General features: G+C 31.2%; 1 protein-coding gene across 1 annotated transcript in view; it reads left to right on the plus strand.

Moving 5' to 3' along the window:
• Nucleotides 1–20,938: 20,938 nt before the first annotated feature.
• Nucleotides 20,939–23,441, plus strand: part of LOC105337346 (B-cell CLL/lymphoma 9 protein) — a 31,782-nt gene continuing 29,279 nt past the window's right edge. The window contains exon 1 of the mRNA XM_011442030.3: nt 20,939–21,044. The gene's annotated coding sequence lies outside the window, so the exon portion shown is untranslated. The remainder of the gene's footprint in view (nt 21,045–23,441) is intronic.

Raw genomic sequence — 23,441 nt, forward strand, 5'->3', positions numbered from 1 at the left:
ATAATTTGGCTTTGTTAAAGCATTAATTTTTGTGATCATATTGGTTCTATGGAATATTATTTGGACTCGTTGGAGGTATCTGTAGGGTTCATTTTCATTGGGTACTTAAGGTTTTTTGGAGTATCATTAGCGATCAACAAATGCAACGATTAAAAAATGTGTTAAGCTTCAGAATTTGGTTAATTTTTGGATCTGTCAATGTATATTATATTTATATGGTGGCTAAGATTGGTATTCCATTTTGTTTACGGTGTGTTTGGGTTTGGGTAAGTATGGGTTGATAATGTTTTAGAAGGTAAAATAAAGTTATTGTTTTGGCTCAAGCAAACTTAAGGAGCCTGGATGGTCAACAATGTAATCATCAGATCTGCCAAAAATTTAAAGATATGGTTGGCTCAGCTATAAACTATTTTTTAAGAAAAGAAATCTGTATATTTGACCGTTTACATTTTGGTATTCTTCTAAATGAGATTAACACAGTCTAAATATGGCCACAACCAACAAGCCCTCTAAAGACTGTCAAATAACAGTCTTGAATTGATAATAAGTCTAGTATTGGTTGCAGATATACAAATGCAATCTTACTGATATAACAATTATTGAGGAAAAAAAATATGTGTTATGGTCAAAATGATGAAAGCAAAAAAAGGAAGTTTTAAAGAATTAAAACTGAATAAATACATGAACAAAATTTATCACTTAGGAATAAAAAAAATCATCAAATTATCCTATAAAAAGATTTTTGTTTTTGTTTTGTTTTACATTAATTTTATATAATAACATTGGTGATCTGTTTGCTATATTAAAAATGATTTACAAAAAGCCTTCATTACCATTTTGTCGAATCAAATGGTTTGCAATAAACTATTGTTCAAAACTGGAGGTTATTTTAGATCAATTTTACTAAAATAAAACTACGTATTTAGTACTCTGTCGAAGATTTATTCGATATACACACTGGATCACTTTGTTATATTACACGTCTCCCTTACCTCCCACAAAACACCAGATGTTTTGCGGAAATATTAGTATTCAGACCTTGTCGTATCTTCTATTTCACATCTGTTCTATTAATTGAACTTGTTATAAAATAATCCTTACGAAAATCACTTTTAATATGTTTTCCCAGTAATGACACTTTTCTGACAGATTTCACCGCAAAACAAATCATTTTCTCACACAAAGAAAGCACAAAGAAAATATCGATTTCCTAATGGAATACTGGGCGTATTCGTACATAATTTGAAAGGAAATGAATGGCTTGAGACCTTACAAGACTCAATAATGAGGCCAAGGTTCATTTCCTATATCAGGACCTTTTATTAATTATACTAAATATGCACATGCATGTGTAATTCTCAATGTGTATGCAGAAAAGTATTGGTCAAAATTGATTAGTTTGCAGGAATTCAAATTGTTCATTATTTTCAAAAATGTTAAATAATAACAAAGTGTGACAATATTCGTATGGAGGAACGTGCATTGATGAAAAATATCTGCATTATATTTTTAGATTAGCCATTGTTCTTCAGAAAAAATACAAAAATTTCCGAAACATTATTCAAAACTTTCCATGACCTTGTGGTTATTTATTATTGATGAATTAACCCCCCCCCCCCCCCCCCCCCCGGGCGCGGCCGCCTTTCCCCCAACTTTCCTTTAAAAATGAGCTTGGTTCATGTGCATTGTACATGTTCATGTGAACCATTTGTTTTAGTTATATGCTGTCTACAGTTTTAACCTTTAAATACAAATAAGAGAAAATATCCCTATGAAAATTATTTCAGGATACCTAAATAAGATTGTAAATAGTTAACACGGTTGCTACTCAATTCATAGGTGAGTTTAATGTGTATTTTAAATTTCAAAGTACACGTAAATGTCTACTGCACTTTCTATACTTAGGGTAATTGATGTCTTTTTAATTATACAAAACAAAACAACCATTTTATTTCAACCAAATATGTAAATACAGTGCTGACATCATGCATGATATCATAATAACTCAGAACATGGACAGCGAAATATGTTTTATATAAGTATTCAAACACACCCACACCTAAGCGTCATTAGTCTTAACAAACAACATTCACTGTATTCTTAATATGCATTGTCATTTTCAAGAAATCATACAAATATTTTTTTTTGCTATTTTATCCTGAAAGGGGGTCTGTAGATATTCATATATATTTGAAACTTAATAATAGATTTTTACAGCATGTATTACATAAATTTTTCCTTTGTGTTTTTTTTTCTTGACAAGAGAACCATAAAAGATCATAAAATTATACGTGTATTAATATAAGTGTAAAGCTAGTCCTACCCGTGTGCGATTGTTTGTAATTTCCTTTTTTATTTTTCTCTTGATTTCTTTAATGTTTTATTGCTCGAAAAATCACAATTAAGAGTTTTCCAACACTTCCACTTAAAATAGACTCTTTATTCTAAATGAAGACGCATTACAAATGGTCAATTTTAGTAAAGGCCCATCCATTGTATGTAATTGATATTGCGTGATGTCTGCGCCTGGTACAGAAAACCCAGTGGACCTTGTACCATGCAAGACAGGTGAAAGATGGCAATGATTTGTCAAAAAGGGCAAGAATGTTACAAATAAAGAGATGCTTGGAGATTGAATACCATTCGATGACTATTTGTACATGTAATTTGTTTTCTTTTATATTCGTTTAGTTAGCAGTTCTCACGAAATGGTTTTTGTTGTTGTTTTTTTTTTAGCTAAGCATCTGCAATTTGAAACAAGTACTGAGAATATAGATATTTATTGTCGTTAACCAGATCTGTTGGAAAACTACGTTCAAAATGAAAAAATATTTCTTTTAGTCTCTTCTTGATTTATATAATCTAAACACGTTTATTTTACAATTTATCGATTAATGCATTTAATGAACTGTCTGGTTAATTGACTGTCTGATTATTATGTAACGTATCAATATAAATTTTATCATACAGCTGTAAAAGGTGTTATACTAAAACTATTCTTGTCATACTTGCACTTAATTTACAAATGACACAAGACCCTTTTAAACATCACTGACTACAAATTACGTATATTTGGATTTTAAAAAAGACTTAATTAATTTCAGAATATTTCGTTTCTAAAAGGTTTGATCTCATGAAACATAAAGATTTTTTTTTATATAATGTCAAAACTTAATTACAAACCTATATTTTCCTTATGTGGTAAAGAAGGTTGAACTCATCTGTCAATTTAAGAAGGTATTTTTTAAACTAAGAACCACATCAAGTAATTGTATTGGATGTCGATATCAGGAACAGGCCAAAAAAGTAACCACAATTTGAGCTTAGAGTGATGTAAAATGTTTTGGTAACTAGCAATTTTTTTCTTTAAAAAATATCATTATTTCCTATAAAGGACAAAAAACAATAATGAATACACTTTTTAAAATTTTTAATTATTTTTCTAGATATTCAAGTGTTATTTATTATTTTAATTACTAATTAACTTTACCCATCGTTTTGCGAAAACCGAGCAGTTTGTAATTTAAGCAAGATATTTAATGGTACTTCTATACAAACCTCTTTTGTGAATTGCAGATATTCACCACTACTGTCAGAAAATTGTTGTTCTTTTTACTAAAATATGTAAAATTCGGTGTGGTTATAATTAATTGTAATGTATTTTTAGGACATTACAAAGAACAATCCACTTTATAACAGGCAATGTTTTATATTTTACGAGTTTTACTTTGAATCAAGAAAAATAAAAATTCAGACAAAATGTAAACTCTGTAACTATATCTGAAAAAGTAACTTATTACATGCATTAGCTTTTATAGATACTTCAATTTCTAAATGGCTAAAGACATACCTATTACAGTTAAAATGGTCGATCAGATCCCAAACGCCTAAAGATATATGCCAAATATGAATTATTTTTGTAACAAGCATAATATATCAATTTCGGATTATTCATCATGCGCTAGTTTAAATCTTTATACTGTTCCTTAAATATAACTTATTGGTCAAATTTCAATTGTTTTTTGGGAGGGGGGGGGGTAATTTTGATGTACATTTATCATTTTTTAATTTTTTTTTCACCATTTAACATTGTAAAAAAATATTAAAGCTATATAGCTTGTAACTTTTAACTTTTATCTGATTGCCATCAAATTACTAATTTAAAATTGTTTAATCATGACACTGTAAATTAAAATAACATTTAATAATATATTTGAGGAGCCATCTTTTCAAGGACAAGCAATAAATGTTGTTATGAAGATATCGTATTTCGTTATAAAATCTAGCCAAACAAAAATCCACACAAAGTATCCAACTATAGTGCGGTGTTAAGTGCAGTAAGATTATGACATGCAGCTATATAATACGAATATTACTTTTTGTTACTATATATGAACGTTTATTTCAAAAAGAATATCTAATAACTATATTTATCACCGTAATAATTGTCGTTGATTTTTAATTACATGCAATCTTTCACGCTCTAGATTCAAAAGAAATATGAATATTACAGCATTTGAAGGGGAAAAAACAACTCATTTTTTCGACACTTATTAATGACAAAGTTTGCAATGTATTTGTCAGAAATGGGAAAGACATTTATATTATAAGATGGAAAACTTCTTCCGTAAAACTATATTAAAGATCTATTTAAAGAGTAAATATAACAATCTAAACTCTTGATTGTATTTGTTCAAAAATAGTGCCCAATCCGCTTCAATGTGAAACCTGTATATAGCTATGAATGCTTCATACTGTACACTAAAAATACTGGCAATTATCTTGGTTTCATCGTGATCAAGACCATGTAACGTGGGGGCAAAAGACGGACCCATTTTGGGCCCATTCCAGCGTGACATTTTTATTATTCATCTGAGTATAAAAATAAATATACTTTGATAAATTTTGGGTCTCATATCAATTTATAATACTCAAATTTATTATTTTTTAGTTTTAACATAGCTTTGTTTTGTGGAGATACAAAAATTTGCAAGAAGGCTCATCTTTTGCTTTAAGATCAATAATTCGATAGAAATGGACAAATTCACAATTTATTGCAGAGAAACAGAAAATCTAAGTCCGAAATTTCGATTTTTAAAGCTATCTACAAGTAAAAATCTATGGTTGTTATCTCATTGTTAAAAATGAAAATTATTTAAGTTTTTTTTAATATAATTAATAAGATATTTTTCTTGAACAACACCATACTAAACAGTCTGTAAGCAATCTAGTTACATTAAAATTTATATGTTGACAAATGTGTACTTCACTTTCAAATGAATAACGTTTTCTAAATTGAAACCTTTCATTTAAAAAAAAGTACACAGGAATAATTTTCATGTCTGTGGTGGATGACTCAGCTAAGAATGAATATGCATATGTATTTACAAACTATTTTTGTTTGTATCTCGTTTATATCTATAAATTATCCGAACAAATATTAATTTCTATTTTTTTTTTTTTTTTACAAATGACGAAAATGTTTTTCAATAATTTTTCATTAAATGCTGTTTGAGGTAAAAATAATTACCTGAAAAAGATCAAACTAGGTATGAATTTTTTTTTCGACGTAATTTTATATAATCTTGAATTAATAATAACCCATTATATCATTTTCAAAAAAATACTCAAATATGTGTTAATCTTTCCTTAAATATTATTATTTGATGATATGATGTATGAAATAACCAACGATATCTGCAACAAACACAAGAAGTGACTGAAACTACATAGGATTAACGTGATTATTTTAAGTTTAAGAATCTTTTTTAATTTACTCAAATTTTCTATTGTTAGCATAAACGCCGAAGAAAACGATATTTGTATTGCAAACTGCCGGGCAGAAAAAATATTTTCTCAAGCAACTATGGCGTGCATTTTTGGTTTTAAATACTTTTAAATGTATATTTAATGAGTTTCGCAGATAGCAATGCTAATTGTTCTGCAAATGTCTTCATAACTCTTTTCTTTTATTTTCTTTTAATTAACTGTTACATCAAAATGTCTCACTATGCATTTTTCGCTTACAACTGATTAAAAAAAGGGCATTTTAATTCAATTACGTAACATATTTGACATATAATCAGAAATATTCTTAACAACAAGAGGCCCATGGGCCGTTACGTTCACATAAGCATAACACTACTTGAAAAAAGATCAATGACATGTAGTGATAACAACAAGTATTCAAAATCAAAATCCAAAGGAAAAAAAACAAAACAAGACCAGAGCAAACACGGACCTCTAAAACATTAGAAGTAGGATCAGTTGCAATGGAGGACTGAGCATCCTCTGCTGTTCGGTCACACCCGTCGTGAGCTCTTAATCGTAATTGGGAAAACGGAAAAAATCTGTAAACAATAAGGTTGTTTCTTATGGTCTAACAATAAGTATGAAAAACGTCAGTCAACATGCGACCCAATGGAAGATTGTATTTGCTGACAGGTTCGTTGTATCGACAATAGAACTTACGAAAAGATGATCTTAATCGAGACTGTTGGTAGTCCTGTTCTATCAACTTGTTTGTCAATAGCTTGCCTCGCCTTATAAACTGTTCAAACGTAGAGCATGCCCTTAAAAATTGCGTATCGCATCAACTGAGAGACAAAAACTCCATATGCAGGTGATAAAGGTATATAGCTACATAAGTAAGGAAAGCTGATTATAGAAAATCATCGCGTTTATCATAATGTTTTGTTGTTGGGTTACCATCAATGTCCCTTTCCAGTAAAATATTCAAGTATGAAACAGATGACGCAGATTCTGTGGTATCTTTTATGTCAATGTCACTGTCATTTACTGTATCGAGTCGATGTACATGTAAGTTTGGAACTAACAATTTTCAATAAAGTAATATTTAAAAAACGCCGTAATTAATTAGGCACAAATGATTGGGGGGGGGGGGGGGGGCATTAACGAAGAATCAAGAAAATATCCTAATATATTTTTTTTTCTTCAATTATATGACACTATGGAAGAATATTGTAAGCACGTGAATCATTTTTGATAAATATAATTTCATAGGTCGTGGCATGTGGATACTTAAAATATAATTATGGGGTGGAAATAATCGTAGATTTTAAAATTTTGAACAATTTCACCAAATAAGACTGGGATCTTGGTGAAATTATAACAAAAGAACCATGAATCGCTGGGGGTCTCCATGCTCATGAAAGCTACGCGTTCGGTAGGCCAAAGAGATGCCAATTTATAACGATGATTTTTGAAAGAATTTAGAGAACCATTATGCTCTCACTGCATGATCAACAAAGCCCCTTTGTAACACCATAATCCATGACCTATGCGCGGTAACTTTCACAATATTTTGTAGAATGTCTCTTTAAGTGTATAAAGGTGTGTGTTAGTGTTATACCTGTATGACCAGGGGTTTAAATGTCTCTCAAAGTATGAAGATCCTTCAATGCTTTAAAAGTTTGACCCCCCTTTAAAGGGGTATGGTCTCGATTTTGGTCAATTTCTATTTTTATGTTTTTATTAGTTACAATGCTTTAGAAATACATTTCTAATGATCAAATAAAATTTGATCATAGAGTTATAAGCAAGATACAGGGCTCACAATTCTTTGTCATGTAAACAAGGCTCGTGCCCTGTTTTTTGTTTACATAGTTTCAATATACCAGTAAAAAATATTTTTCTAGCTTATTTGTCTCTCTTTTCATTTATTTTAAGCATAGATAAACAGTTTCTAACGTTTAACACATTCGTTTTAGGTTTAAAACTGAAATTTTTACTTCAGCGTTCAAAATGTAAACAAACACTTTGTTTACGTAGCGAAGAATTTAAAGCTCTGTAACTCGCTTATAACTCGACAAATGACACTCAAATTTCAGTTGCACATTATTAATGCCTTTCTGAAGCATTGTAAATATTAAAATCGGAAAAATGATTTTTGTCCAAAATCGTGACCATGCCCCTTTAAAGGGAGACTATAAAATACAAGAGACTTAGGCTACATCGCTGACCTGAGTACTAATATTGTTTTACAAACGTTCAAGTGCCATTAAATGTCAGTTCACACGACTAAATAACACTACTTCTATGACTTTGACAGAGCATTTTCAAAATATGCATGTACCTTACATTAATTGATTGATGTTACCGTACTTTCGGGGTATTCTTCTCTTGGCAGAAATTGGATTGGTCATAGTAAACAGAATGCAGGACTTGAAATTAATGAATGCTGTTTATATTTCTCATGAGATTTCTAAAAATTGTTTTAAAAACGCAACTTCGTACTGATTAATAATATTTGATTGTAAACTATATTGTTTCAGATTAATGCATGAACCCACACTGAATAACTAACCTCTCTTTATACGATCGCAATGGTTGAAATCGAGTTCATTTTTTCATTATCATTTACTTCACCCTTTTTTCTCCAACTCTGTTAATAAATAGTGCGTGACTCGTGTTTTATCATTTATAACTATTTATATACATGTAAGAGGGTTTTTTTTTATTTTAATCGGAAGAATGTACTGTTTGACTTTATTTGGAATTTATAAATCGATTTAGAAACCAATTAATCCTCGTCACTTTCTTTTCACGTATATAATTTAACTATCAATTTATGGGTCATTTCTAGTACAAGAAGAACATCAATTCTAATATTTTGACAATTCCAAAATGATTATCGTGAGCTGTTTCCTAACTCACGACCTATCTTCCTAATTTTAACTATCTTGCGCATAAAACTGTTTTTTGAAGCCAGCAAACTTGGATGTGTCTGCATTTGTATGATTCTCCGAAATGAACATGTTTAAACCAGTAATGTATGGTGCCATACTTAGAGATAAATCATATACATGTAGCTTTACTCGGTTTAACAATATCGACCAGTTCGATGTCATTTTATAACCATTCTAATAAATCAGTTTATCAACCGATGGACAGCATCCCTACTACTACTAATGTTCTACAATCAAGTAAATGACGTTTCAGATTCGGCATGTGTTTATGGGCATTGGCATTAAATGCGTAACTTTTCAAAATGACTTCGTTAAAAATTTTCCATTACAAAATAGTTGGATTATCGAACATTGTTACTCTACATAAATTATATATTCTAGCAATAGAATTCCATAAGAGGGATACCAATACTGACTTGCTTTGATACGGAGAAGCGGTAGGGGGCATATTTTCCTTTGATTTTTATGTTTATGTTTGTGCTTCCAATGTTTTTTTTCTCAGCTCTCGATATTGAATAACAAGCTGAACTTTTATATTAAATGTTATTAAATTCTATATTGGCCTGCGTCAATAGGATTGAAAATATTGGTAACTACGTCAATTGTTTTAATTATAAAATGTTGACTATATCATTAAGTTATCAAATACCTGCAGATTTAATTATCACATGTTAATAATTTACGAAAGACAACCACTTCAGTCTGCAGGGATTAAAAGTATGTACATGTATCTATTGACACACCTCTTTCGGGCAAAGAAAGACAACCAACTATCATTTTGCTGGTGGTTCATTGGGGTACAAGAGTAAGATAGGTGCATTGAAGAGAAAAAATCGCGATAAGCAGTCTGACGATAATTTTGGATAATAAGGTGGTAGGGACATAGGTCGATATTAATGTGGATTAAAGTACATCCGTAAACTATCATTGAATATATATGTACCTGATAAGTAATTATTGAGAAATAAACTAAAAATCTATACTTACATTTTCGAATAGCAAATCTGAGAGTAAGGTGGTGGACACGCTCTGGCCGATCAAAATCAGTGGGAATTATGCTTGCAATGAACGTAAAGATTGGATATATTTACTGGGAATTTATTCCCATGACAAATGTTGAATAAATAAAATGAGCCAATTCGTTTCTCGAATTAGCGATTTTAGATTTGATGATAGAACTTTCCAGAATGAGGTGCCCAGAAATCCAGGCAATCGCAGCTTCTCGGGCCTTTCCGGCAAAGCTCGGAAAAACACCGCGAATGTATTACCTAAGCGTTCCATAGCACCCCCCCCCCCTTTAACACCCCTGCGAATGTGTTCGGAATGTTTTCTTTATCGTTGCTAAGCATGTAATAAATCTAGAGGTGCTCGAATGAAAGTTCACGAGACATCACCGAGATTTGTTCAGTTCCTGTGAAATTTCGAGCGAAAGTATAAGTGTTCGGATAATATTCTCAAAATACGTAAGTACTGGTCGTTTTTCATATCGTATCCTACTTTGGTTTATGTTAAAACATGAAATTCTTTTAATAAGTTTGTCTTATTTCACCATTTAGCGGTTTTTTTTAAATATTAAACGATAATATTCAGAACAGAGTTATCGTTCGTGTTCAACCACGTGTTGAGTGGTTGAAAATATAAACATTGCGTGGCTTAATAAAATCATATCCATGTTTGATGCTTGTGGTGTGCAATACCATGTTTTAAAAAAAATAATGGATGTCTGTTTTGAATAAAAACTTAGTATATCGAGTCATTTTCAAGGAACATTCTGCATGAAATTATATAGTCTGTTTCACAATTGATGCTATTTCTAGGTCAGGCGCGGATCGAAAACTAATCCCCAGGGGGGATCTCTACTTAGCATGTTAATTGTTGCAACAGCTGACAAAAACTATTTTTTGTGTTGTCACATTTATTTCTAGAACACATTCTATTCACCAATAAATTAAGATAAAGTTTAAAATCAATAAACCTCTAGATTTAATATTTGACTACTATAGTACCTAGATTCTATGAACTAGACTATAAGCACGAGGCACGATTTTTACTGCGAAACTGAAAGGGTAAAATAAAACCACGTGGTCTAAAATTTAAATGACAATAACATTCGCATGGGTGTTTAAGTACAACACATTTTACGATCTGTTGAGATGTGAGCAAATCGCAACTTCTCGGGCCTTTCCGGCAAGCTCGGAAAGACCCGAGAAGCTGCGATTGGATGTGAGCTAGACTTCATTGTATTTAATGATAGACCTTAAATATAACACAGAAGCGAGACACAAGGCTGTCTATCCGATATTTGTTCTAATGGGAAGCGACATCATTTTGTATAAAATTCTAGCATTCGGTAATGTTAGTACATTCGAGGTTTTTTCCGTGCCTGTCCAGAAAGGCCCGAGATGTTGCGATTGGAACGCGGATTGATTAAATGACGTCTTGGCGGAAAGTACCTTGGATCTGACAACTTTGGTTTAAGATATGCAAATAAATATGTATATACAAGCGTTTTTAAATTACTTACATTATAGATTGGTAGTAAATCTTGTACAATCATAGGTGAACCATGAAGAGATTGTGTTAATAACTCTACGTCTGTATTAATAGAGGATGTATGCTTAAAACGGGGAAGTTAAATTGGGTGGAGGGGGTGACAGTCTTTTATCTGAATTTCTTATTTGGGACAGTGATTATAGTTATGGCGAGAGTTGATCTAAAGAAGAGATACGACGGACTATACAACAACTTTCTGGATTGAAATGAAATAAAACAATTTTGTAATAGCAAAAAAAAAAAAAGAATAGAGGTCACGTCCTTTTACATGAAGCACTGTATCATATTTATGTACAAGGTTAGCTTTTTAAAAAGCTAAGAAAGTCAGCCAGCGGAATTTTAATTTTAGGTCAAAAGTGAATACATAATCTTATTAAAAACACACAATAACTAATTTCCAGAACAATAATAGATATGCGGATGCACATTTAGTTTGCACCCTTATTGTTATGACTGTACATGTAGGTGAGGAGATAAGCGTGTAGCGGTGTATAACAGTGGCACAAACTTTGCAAACATACCTCTCTGAATGCAATAGGTCTCATCGCAAACCACTACCAATATATTTACTTTCCAAGCTCACTATGAGAGTCGGTAAGATATACGCGGACTCCGGACTGTGGCTACAGACGATTCCCATTGACAGTCTTTCAATTATACATCGATGCGCAGTTTAACCTACTGGCTATAAACTGACCAGTTTCATAACTTCTTCGAATTTCTCTAACACGAACTGTCTAATTCCTTCCCAGAATTCCAATTTACGCAAGCGCAATTGAAGTTCATCCTTACTGACTTAGAAAGTTTTAATTCCCACCCTTGCGCGGGACATCATCTAGTATTTTTATCATATCAGCCACGGCTTCTGACGTCTAATGCACTGCTCGCTTTAAAGCAACATTGTTGCACGCTGGGCTGGTGCCACAAAATAGCTGGATTTGGCGCTGATTGGGCTTAAGGGTTTGCTGAAGCTGTTCTGATTGGATGTCTGGATCGCCTCTTTGGCCTTGCCACCGCTGGCTGGACAGGCTCTCGGTTTTTTGTTGGGTTTTTTTATTTTTTTTTTTTGGGGGGGGGGGGCATCAAGAGTTGGCTTGTTGGCAAATTTGCGTTTGACGTCAGATGTTTAGGGTGTGTTCCACTAATATCGACTAATACCCCGAAGGCCAATGATTCTGAGGACATGGATAACATGGATAACGCTATTAAAGCCAGGGTTAAACCCATTTCATACTGAAAATATCCATGCATTAACAAGCTTTTTGACTCTTTGATAGATGGATTTAACCCTAGAATTGTTAAATCCATTTACTGTCAATCAGTACGTGAGAGGAAACAGCCATTAATTGGATATATGTGAAGGCTACCACGGTTACAAAAACTAATTGAGAGGTCAGTCCGTGCAAGTCAGGGGAGTATGCATGCTCCCAGTATAGCTCAAGCTTTGATCGATCAAGATATGATCCACGTAAAGTCAACATAAGTACAAAAACGCATCAATGAACGATGCAAACTTAACATAATTTAAATAAGAGTTGATATTTATGGTTAAACAATGCATTTGAAAGCAAGTTTGAAAAAGTTCATACAAGGACAGGTATTTTTAAAAATGGTTAGAACTGTGTCATAAACAAATTATCCTAAAAATAAAGCCTTCTCAAATCTTAAAAATTAACCATCTACGAAAATTAAATGTCCCTCGCGAAATCTAATGATTCCACAGTACAAGCATAAGTCATCTTAACGTTCGTGTCTCTGCAGATTGATACAGTTGTTTATAATTTATATATAATATAAATCGTTATATATGTATTTTTTTTATTTTATCGTACGATTTGCAGAGCAGGTGGATACAAGTAAAATATGGCATTATGAAAACTTTCCAAACAAAGTATACTTAAAGAATAAACAAAAATTGTCTAGAACGCTCCATCTAATAGGGTAATTTCCACCTTAAACTCCCGCCTCGCTCAAAAAGTGTGGCCTACTTTTGAAGAACAATCCAGGTAAAATTCAAATTGATATACAGTTATTGAAATAATTTAACCTTAGCTAAAAATACAATTAGATTCATGGTTTCCAAAAATTTTTGTAATTTAGTGCCAGAAAATGTCAATTGTTAAAAAAACAAACCTTCACATGTGAGGTCGATGAGATATAGGACTATTTCCTAATGAAGTAAAATGCAATTTGTCATTTTCTGCCTTGCAGGATTGGAATAAAATTATTGTCAGCTAGAATCGTTATGCATTTTTATTGTGTGGTGTGATTAACTCTTTGGTGGTAAAATTGGAAAATAGAAGTTTTTTCCCCTATTCTAACAATAAATCACGTTATGGTTTTTTTTTTCTCGATAATCTGAACCAATCCACCTAGGTGATGTGACTCTGCAATGTTGGATTTCCTAATTGACTAGTCACTACAATAACTACTTATTTCATATTTCTTGATGTACCTTCTGCTGATGCATAAAAGAGAAACAAAAGCTGAATAAATATTTTTAAAACTATTGCTGTATTTTGTCAATATTGAACAAATACAAATACTTTATAGAATTTGTGTATCTATGGAAAGGTTTTATTTTATTGTTGTTGCATTTTATATACATCATCTTTGTCCTGCAGTAGATGATATTGCGTACATCAGTACTTTCATTATTAAAATTGTTTCTCAAATTGTATCTCAGATTGTAAAATTATAAGTCAAATTATAGTCAAATTTTACCGACAACTTATAGTTTTACAAAGTTTCAATAGTTTTTAAAATAACATACAGATAAATACGTTCCCTTCAACGGCGGCATACCTTATCTTAGGTAAAATCTTAAAGGAATTAGAGGTTCATCAAGAAGTAAACTCTCTATATACATGTACATGTATAAGTAAAAGTCCTTCGTTTGCATGCTGATTGGAGGTGCAAAGACAACATTAATAATCTCAAAACGCTGGCCTGGTTCCATAAATGATTTAATTCCAAATACAATTTCTTTTAAATTTTTAATTAATTAGCCCATTTCTTCCTTGCTTTTGTAAAAAAAAAAAAAAAGCAATTATCCAAATTCATGTCCGCAGTCTGAGATTATTGTAAAAATATAAATAACATAAACAAAAAGTGATATATACCCCTTTCCCCACACACTTCAAACAACAACAACACGTGTTAAACAATAACAAAAACCAATTTCTTTGCTAGATCATGTGGTTATTATATTGGTCCGGGATATTGTAGAAAATGATATATATGTATAACACCGAGGCCTGCCCGAACGCATTTGACCATTGACACATCCCCAAACTTGGTCGTCTGACGCGGTTGGTAAAGTTTATACCTAATTATGAACATCAATCGTTACAAAGTGTAGTTTAAAATCCTTCCTATGAGTTGGCAAAGACACAATTGCACTTAAACGTAAAAACCACGATCGAAATTTCAAAATTATTATTATAATTTTCTTTATTCTTTTAATATACATGTATTATCTAGATACATAAGTTATCAAGTGCAATCTATTCAATTAATCTTTTTTTATTAATCTAAATCTTCTTTGTTCGTACACGCAAATTTTTCCGTCTTGAATTTTTATGTTTCAAGAATATGAATTTACCATTGATTTACTACATTGTACCAAAAGATGTTGCAAAAACTGTCTTCTACATTTATTAAAGAGTTCATCTTAAAATTTAATGATGTAGTATATTTTTTGGCACCGTCGTAAATTAGAAAAAAAGTTTTTCCCTGTTGTCAATACACGCCAACACGTGGGGTCCATGGCAAGAAGTGACTCTAACTTTTAGTGTACCTTCAGGAATGAGTTGCACTTATGTTGCTTGTCTAATTTACTTATTGTCCATTTGATTAGACACCTACGTTCTATTAAAAAATGGATCCATAAATCAAAATTTAAAATATTAATTTGGTAAAGGACGCAACTTGCAACATTATTTCCTTTAGAGATAATAAAAACACAATTTAATTCGCAAACGTACACACCGTGTTCATGGCCGTTTTAAGACTCTATTGTATTAATATCCTGGAGAGTTTTGTATAAAGATATATATAAGAAAAAAATCTAATATGATTGGGCTTAACTTTTTTTTAATAATCAAATTCTAGTTTATAGCTTTTGTGAGGTAGGTCTGAAATGAAATGATTACTTGTTGACCATTAAGCTTCATTAAGAGTGAATGTGTATAGACAATGGACATTGCAAAGAAAAGTGGTGGTAAAGAAACTTTAATTCAGATAATTAAGATTTTAATCAAAAACGAGTGTTTAAAGGTTTCATTGACAGTCGCAGCTAAGATTTTCGTATATATTCGACGTGTTTATAAAAGTTTTCGTTGTCTTATGATTTATGATCTATTTGTTTATCCGTGTTTTCCTCTATTTATATTTATGGACAATTTTATTTCATAATATGCCTGTTTTATAGCCTATCAGTAACTTAAGTCAGTAATTCAGCTTTATAAATACACAGAAAACAACCAATTGCCGTGTTCTATTTTTGGTAACAGTATTTATAACGCAATACTTTCCTTTACAATACTAGAATAATATCATTGTTTTGTTTGTTTTCAAAGTCGCATTCTTAAAACATAAAATTTCAAGTTTAAACTGGATTCATCCCAAAATAAGACTTGAACATCAGAACAACTTACACTGCGTAGTAAATTTTTTGATGGTGCGCACTTCACTGAAACGGCGCAGTGTTTGTGAAATACTTATTTAAAGTATCTACCGTGTTTACTTGTTTCAGTACGCAACGAGAGTTGTAACGTACGCGAGACATTTTTAAAGCTTTTAAATTACTGTGATTTTTACTACATTAATCGCTTTTTCGTTCGAAAGAGACAAGAGTTAGCGATTTATAGCTTCAACTTTCCATTGTTATTATATATGCAGTTATAAATACTTGTTTACTTTGACATTTCTTAGAAGATTGTGTTCTCAACTATATATTATAATTTTTAACTTCAGACTGAATATTCATAGCTTCAATTTTTCATTGTTATCATATATGCAGTTATCAATACTTGTTTACTTTGTCATTTCTTAGAATTCCCTCTATGATGCTAGTTTTCTTAACTATACGTAATAATTTTAACTTCAGATTAAAATAAATAAAGAACCTAATTATAATATAATTGAGTGATTCGCTTCTGATTCGGAAAAAATCATATAGTTTTATACAAGAGTACACTCGATATATATAATTTTAGATTTTTTAAAAAGAAAAATAATCAAATTTTAATACAGCCATGTTACATCATATCGGTTTTTTCTGCATTTACAGAAAGAAGTGATGGCGACGCACAGAAGAAAACCAGAGAAAAACCCCAATGATTTGATCTCTGAATTTTCTGAAAAACTTATACCTATATAGGATGTTGTTTGATACATTGTACGCCATATCCTTTTGATGTTATAGAGAAAAGAAAAACATGTTGTGGCAATTGTAAGATAAAGTGTGGAACTCGTATAGGTTGCGGGGACTTTTTCTAAAAACATGCCCCCTGCATCTCCGGAAGCCTCTAACACATTACGCGTTGTGGTTTCTTGTACAATCGTTATTTCTTATATAACTTATATTGGGTTTTTATTTTCCGGGAAACTTATGATGGAGGCGTGGAATAGTGCTCACATACATGTTTACATACGGAATGTTTATCACAACAAGGAGACTGGGAAAGGAAATATGTTACTTGGAGGCGTTTTTCGGAAATTGATATTCATTGCTGTACGTGGGGATGAGGGTGATAGAATCGTCCAAGGTTAAAAACTGTGTGTTGATGACCAACAAGAAGAAGGAATGCTTAGGAAATAACAAAATTCAAAATGTTGGAAAAACTAAGTTATCACAACTCTCTGTTTACTTCATTACTGTATATTCAACATCTAGAATATATATTTTTGGGGTTTTTATTCTGGGTTTTTTTAAGACTGCAACTAACAAGCAACACTGTGTATATTCATATAAACACATAGATTAATTGTTACTATTTTATTTAATACACATATTTATGCTTGTCATAAATATGTATTATAAATGTACAATATTGATAAGAAAGCCCATTTACACTGTTTAAATATGACTTCAAATCTGAATTTGAAAGTTTACGAGGGGAGTTATCATTTCAAAACATGTAACTGACTTTTATTGCGATAACAAAGACAAGACAACAGCCTATAGCTGCTCATTCTGTCCAATTCTTCATATACCTTTTGTTGTCACGTTAGCCCCAAAACAGGTTTTGTTTAGACAATGGTGAATGGTGATTACATTGATAATACATTCTACAAAGTAAAAGTGAATAAACTATAAAATTAATTTAAAGTTTAGTTTAAACAATATTTATTCAGTAAATTGCATCATATACATATTATAATGACAGTACATAGAAGAAACAAGCCAAAAGGCTTATGTTAATCTCGCTCTCGTCAGTTTACAAATGAGAGGTGGGTAAAATATTTTTTTTAAGTTTATATCTAACTGAATCGTAAATTGTATGCAATTTAAACTTTTGAATTGTATAAATGAATATTGATTCTATGCTTAACTTTCGTATATCGATTTTGTTCTATATACATGTGTACGAGTATGTATTTTTAAATAATAGTCTTATGACCGTTTACTATTTCTCCGTCTATCCTTACAGAACGCATTTTTTTTTCAAGAGACGCCATTAGGAAAACAAGTTTACTTGTAATGATGCATTTTTGTAGTTCCTTTTTAAGAAAATGCAGTTCCTTATTAGAATATTGTTAATGATATATTTTAATGAATTACAACTCATTATAAACTTAATGTAGATAATTTTCGGCGATTAGTGAAGCCTTACCTCAACAATTCGTCAGAGGACAAAAAGGATGTGCTTTGACAGACGTGGCTGAGTTTGTTTTATTTTTATTTGTAATCTATCATTGTTTTTCCTTGTAATATCCAGGAGGTGACCGATGTCTCTAAAAATAACCAAGAGGTCTTTGGAGAAATACCAGAAACAACACCTGATGCCATGCTGTGATTAATTGAAGCCTGAACACCAGGCCATCTAAAAACTTACCTTTTCATTTGTAGAAGACTGATTTGGACTAAATATGGAGCTTTTGGGAACAAAAATAATTTTTTTCTTCGATAAATCAAGACTCCGTGTCTTAAAATAGAGTGTTTGTGACTAATTTCTCCAAAATCAAAGAATGAAAGAGTATATTTCACTAACTGATACGCAATGAATAGATTTTGCTGAGGTAGCATTGGGTGTATAACTTGAAAAGAAATTTCGACCTGCTTTGACCCCCCCCCCCCCCTCCCTAATAAAAAGACCAAAAACCTTACACAAGGTAATTAATTTTATGAAAATTGATAGAGAAAAATAAATTATATGCAGGTCACTTATTCTACATTCAGGACTAAGTCCCGGTTTTGGGGTTTTTTTTTCTTTGTTTTGTTTTTTTGTTTTTTGTTTTTGTTTTTTGCTTTTTTTTTTTAGAAAAGGAGAAAAATATTAGAGGTTTGGTCAAACATTCTTTTTACTTAGTAGTAGAATGTCTGTTTATTTGCATATGTATTGTACATGTATGATAATCGAATGTTTTCTAAAGAAAAATATCGGGAATACATGTATATAAACCACTATTGGGATTTTTAGCATAAAATTAATGTCTATAAAGTAAATTTTGCCACAAAATACTTGTATCTAAATAAATGATTCTCAAACGCATCGAAGACAAATTTCTATTTTATTCTACAAATTCAAGTATAACCAGAACCCCCCACCTCTTTTAGCAGATCTTTTTAAAATCACAATTTCATTATTATATTTTTAGGTCATGTGTATACATTGGGAACAGTAGTATAACACTAAATCGTCACAATAAAAACAAAATGTGAAGAAAAAAAACATGCGATGAACACATATGCACATCGCAAGCTAGGGGGTATAAATAATAATGCACAGACTGCACAGACTGCGTAAAAAAAACTCATTTATGATTTAATTCTCAACTATTCAAATCATATGTCTAGCATAATTTCGCATATGATTGTGGATTTTAAAAATATAGATATATAGTCACTGATACTCGATAACCTTTTTTTCTTTGCAAAATGGAATGAAACTTGTCTGACCGGAATTACAAATCAAACAAATTCTTTCATTTAATTAAATTTTTGACCATTAATGTGTACTGAAGTTTGGTGGTGGTGAAATTCTAAAATTTATTACCGCTTTTCTTTGTTTGTTTTGGGTAATGCTTTTAAAGTTTATATTATGAGCAATTCATATAACATAGCATGCAAGGGACATCAATTGACGTCATGGCCAAAGAAAGACAACTCAAAAACTGTACTTCGATTTCTTGTACTGAGTTCAAAAATATAATAGTTGCAAGTCTAGCTGTAGCTCCGGTCTAAAAAAAAATGCGGATGGACGACCTGAAAACTAAGTGCCCTCATTGAAAAAATTGTGCATTTATTGCGCACAAAAAAGTGGTCGTCCCAGGTAGTCCATCCGATTTTTTCAGACCGGGTGTTAAAAAATATATAATTGGATTTTATAGAAATTCCAGGAAGTCTTTACAAGTTTGTTTAATAATGGGAAAATCATAATTAAATTGCCTTTATTATGCATGTACATGTAGTTCAATTCAAATAAAGTGCAAATAAAAAGTAGATTTTATTGATATTGCTCAATATTTCTTTAATGTTTTTGTAGGTTTCGTTGAAAAGTCGGATATATATGCGCGATACATGCATATATATATATTAATTCGTATATTTTTTTTTTTGTTAAAAAAGTAAAAGTCAGACCGGTGGATATACCTAACCATTAATACAATCTTTCTAGCTTGTAAAACGAAGGAAAATATCCATATCTGGCATTTATTTTGCATGAAATTTTTTTTTATAAATCAGGGTGTTATAAATTTAGGCCAACAAATGAAGTATGCATATTAATAATTTGATTGTCATTTACATACATGCAATATGCTAAATACGCAAGCAGTTTATTTATTTTTTAAACAGTTTTTTAACACTTTTGTTTGGTTTTTTTTTATTTTTTCATGGAGAATAATTCTAAATAATCATGGGATATTTTGATATGCTAAATCCAACATTTTTAAAAAGTGACTAACATCACTGACGAAACGTGTAGCTTTTAAAGCGAAACAAAGCCTGGTGCCCCAAAGATGGGGGAAAAATGTATGTCCCAATAGTTACAAAATGTAAGAATATGTACATGTATATATAATCAAAATAATTAAAGCTAGATTGAACAACATACCGGTATATATGTGCATTGTGTCTGTAATGCATAAGTATCGAATATTTCAAAATCCTTTGGATCTTTAATCGATGTATCTAAGGTTTTTGGAGCATGATATATTTGAACAAGAATGAAACTACTCTCTAAGAGAGAGAGAGAGAGAGAGAGAGAGAGAGAAAGAGAGAGAGTGAGTTTTTTTAAAAGACAGCGACTTGCCAGTGAATTGTCGACAAAATCGATAATCATGGAAATCATAAAGGATTCATTTAAATGTTTACCCACAAGTCATGTTATCGCTGAAGAAAATCAATTAAATTGTTTTCCTATAAAATACCTGTGTTCTTTCTATTGTTTTGTTTGCTTTTTTGCGCGAAATTCGATTTCAGACACAGTCCAATCAATGAACCTGATTTAATCACGTGACTGTATTCAATATGGAGGTCAAGAAATGATTTGAGAAAGTGGTGTGCACAGAGTGCAATTTGAGTGACATTTTTTCAGCAAATTGGTTTAGATACAGGTGAGTAAATGAACTCAGATTGTTGTGTATTGGTCATAAGTACCATTCATATCTAATTAATGTCTGCACGAGATCTCAAAGCGTAGTCTCGTATAAATTTGTGAATGAAAAGTTGTGTGAGGGGGATTGGTAATGGTGTAAATAGAGTCTTTATGGTAACGATACGATAATACGGTAGTCATGTGGATAAAATTAATGTGTGAATTCTGACAGAGTAGTCCTTAAGTGTAGAAACTGTTCACACAACTGCCATTATTGCTCCTGTAACGGTTATGAAATTGGGTGAATATTTGTTGCAAGACAAAGCAAAGGAATGTTGTTTACACTACGGGTTGGTGTGTACGTAGCGAATTTTCTGTTTGGATGGTGTCGGTTTGTCTAAGATTGGTTCGTTTGAATTAATATATATGTCCCTACAGGAATAGTGCGAGAAACTATCTGATAAACATGAATTTAACTCAAATATTAATTGTGACCATTGTGGTACTTTATGAGGTTATCTCCCTTTTGCTTCACTCTTGATATCAATTTAGGTGGGTTGGGATGAGAGCAGTGTTTGTGAGAAGATAGAATGTTTATTTTTCTTTTGTTGAATAAGACCAGTCAAAAAAATATCATATTTTACACATATCTGATCAGTTTATTAGAGAGTGAAGATTGACATTGATACTAAATAGGATAAATAAATATTGTATATCTGATTTATACTGATATGAATGAAGAATCTTATGGTAAACTTTTACATTTTTTTTAAAGACCCTGTAATAAATTTTAAAATTTTGTAATTTTTATATCATGGAATGACTTCCCTCTCAGTCTGTAAATAACTTGATCATAAATTTAAAAATATTGAAAGATATTTTTTAAATATCAATCAAGTAAATTAATAGTTTACATTGTATCAACACACTGTTGTAATTTAATCAAAACTCTAAGTTAAAAATTGAATTTAAAAAGTCACTTAATTAGCTCTATTTATTTTTTGGTTACCCATATCAATTTATGCTACAGCTTATGAACTGAAGATCTTTGTATATATATATATAGATTAGTTAGTTTAAGACACCTTGTAGAAATAATGAATGTGTTTTTAAAAAAAATCATAACATGTTAAAAAAAACATGGTTAAAGCAAATGGAATTGATCATTAAAATCTGTGATTCCCCCCCCCCCCCCTTATTTCCACCAAAAAAGAAAAATCACTGATCAATTATGGTACATTATTTTCTTTATGGAGAATTGGAGTTTGGTTGTATCTGTTTGTATAGAGCACATGCAGAAAGAGTAGGAGGCAGATTTACATATAACCAGTTAAAATGAAATGTTTGCAAAAAGATGTTTTTAAAAGAATCATATTATTATTCAAGCTCATGTAATAAAACAAAAATTTGTACTTAAGATACCTTTTCTCTAGAAAGTCTTGGTCTTTTTTTAAAGATCTGTTATTGCCTTTTGTACAGATTTTTTGTATCACCTCACCACATTGGCAGTATGAAAGTCACCCGAGCTTAACATAAAACCATTAAACAACGTATTTTGAGTGCAGCAAATTTAATAAGAATTGTATCTGATATGTAATTCAGTCTCTTCACAACAACTGCAGAAAACTGTAAGCTGAGTGATTCATTGAAAGATATTCTAGGGCTGTCAAATGCAATTCATAATCATTGTGTAAGACTGAAAGTTTTTCTTCAGCATAACCTTGATTTTTTTGGGGGGGAATAGATTTTAAACCATACATTCCATTTCTTTGTGTACAAAGCATTGAAAATGACTGATTGAGGCAAGAGTTTTGTCCAAAGTTGAAACGTTTAAAAAACGTGAACAGAAATGATTGAGCAATATTAAATGTTGAAATTGTTGAATTGCACCTGCTTCAAATGACTTCATTTGAGCAAGCGTGTGTTTTGCACATCATGACAATAAGTTCCGTCTTATCCCTCCAAGATCTTAGCATGGCTACTAACATAATAGCACTATTTGACTTCTGAATGTTTGTTTAGGCCCAGCTTTTTATTTGGACCTTTAAATTTGATCAATCTGGCAGAGAACCAGTGGACTATTTACAAGCTTAAAAATCACTCCACGTGATAAGAACTCCCAATGCCCAAGCGGGACTCTTTGTAAGGGAAGCTAGGGATTTGTGATTTTCTTTTCTTCCAATACCGGGCTAATTATGTCTCACTTTTATGATAAATTTTCCATAATGTTTTGAAATTGATTTGAATGAGTGTACATAGATATTTAGTGTTTTCTTTTGTTCAGTCTTTTTAAATTATATTGAACAGTTTAAACACTTGAAGGCTGTGATAAATAATCAACCTTAGCTTGATACCTTGTGTTCTTTATGGGTTTCTCTATCACCTACATGTACTCAGTAACAAGTTCATGTAATAG

This window comes from Magallana gigas, chromosome 5, assembly GCF_963853765.1.
Source record: "Magallana gigas chromosome 5, xbMagGiga1.1, whole genome shotgun sequence".
NCBI lineage: Eukaryota > Metazoa > Mollusca > Bivalvia > Ostreida > Ostreidae > Magallana > Magallana gigas.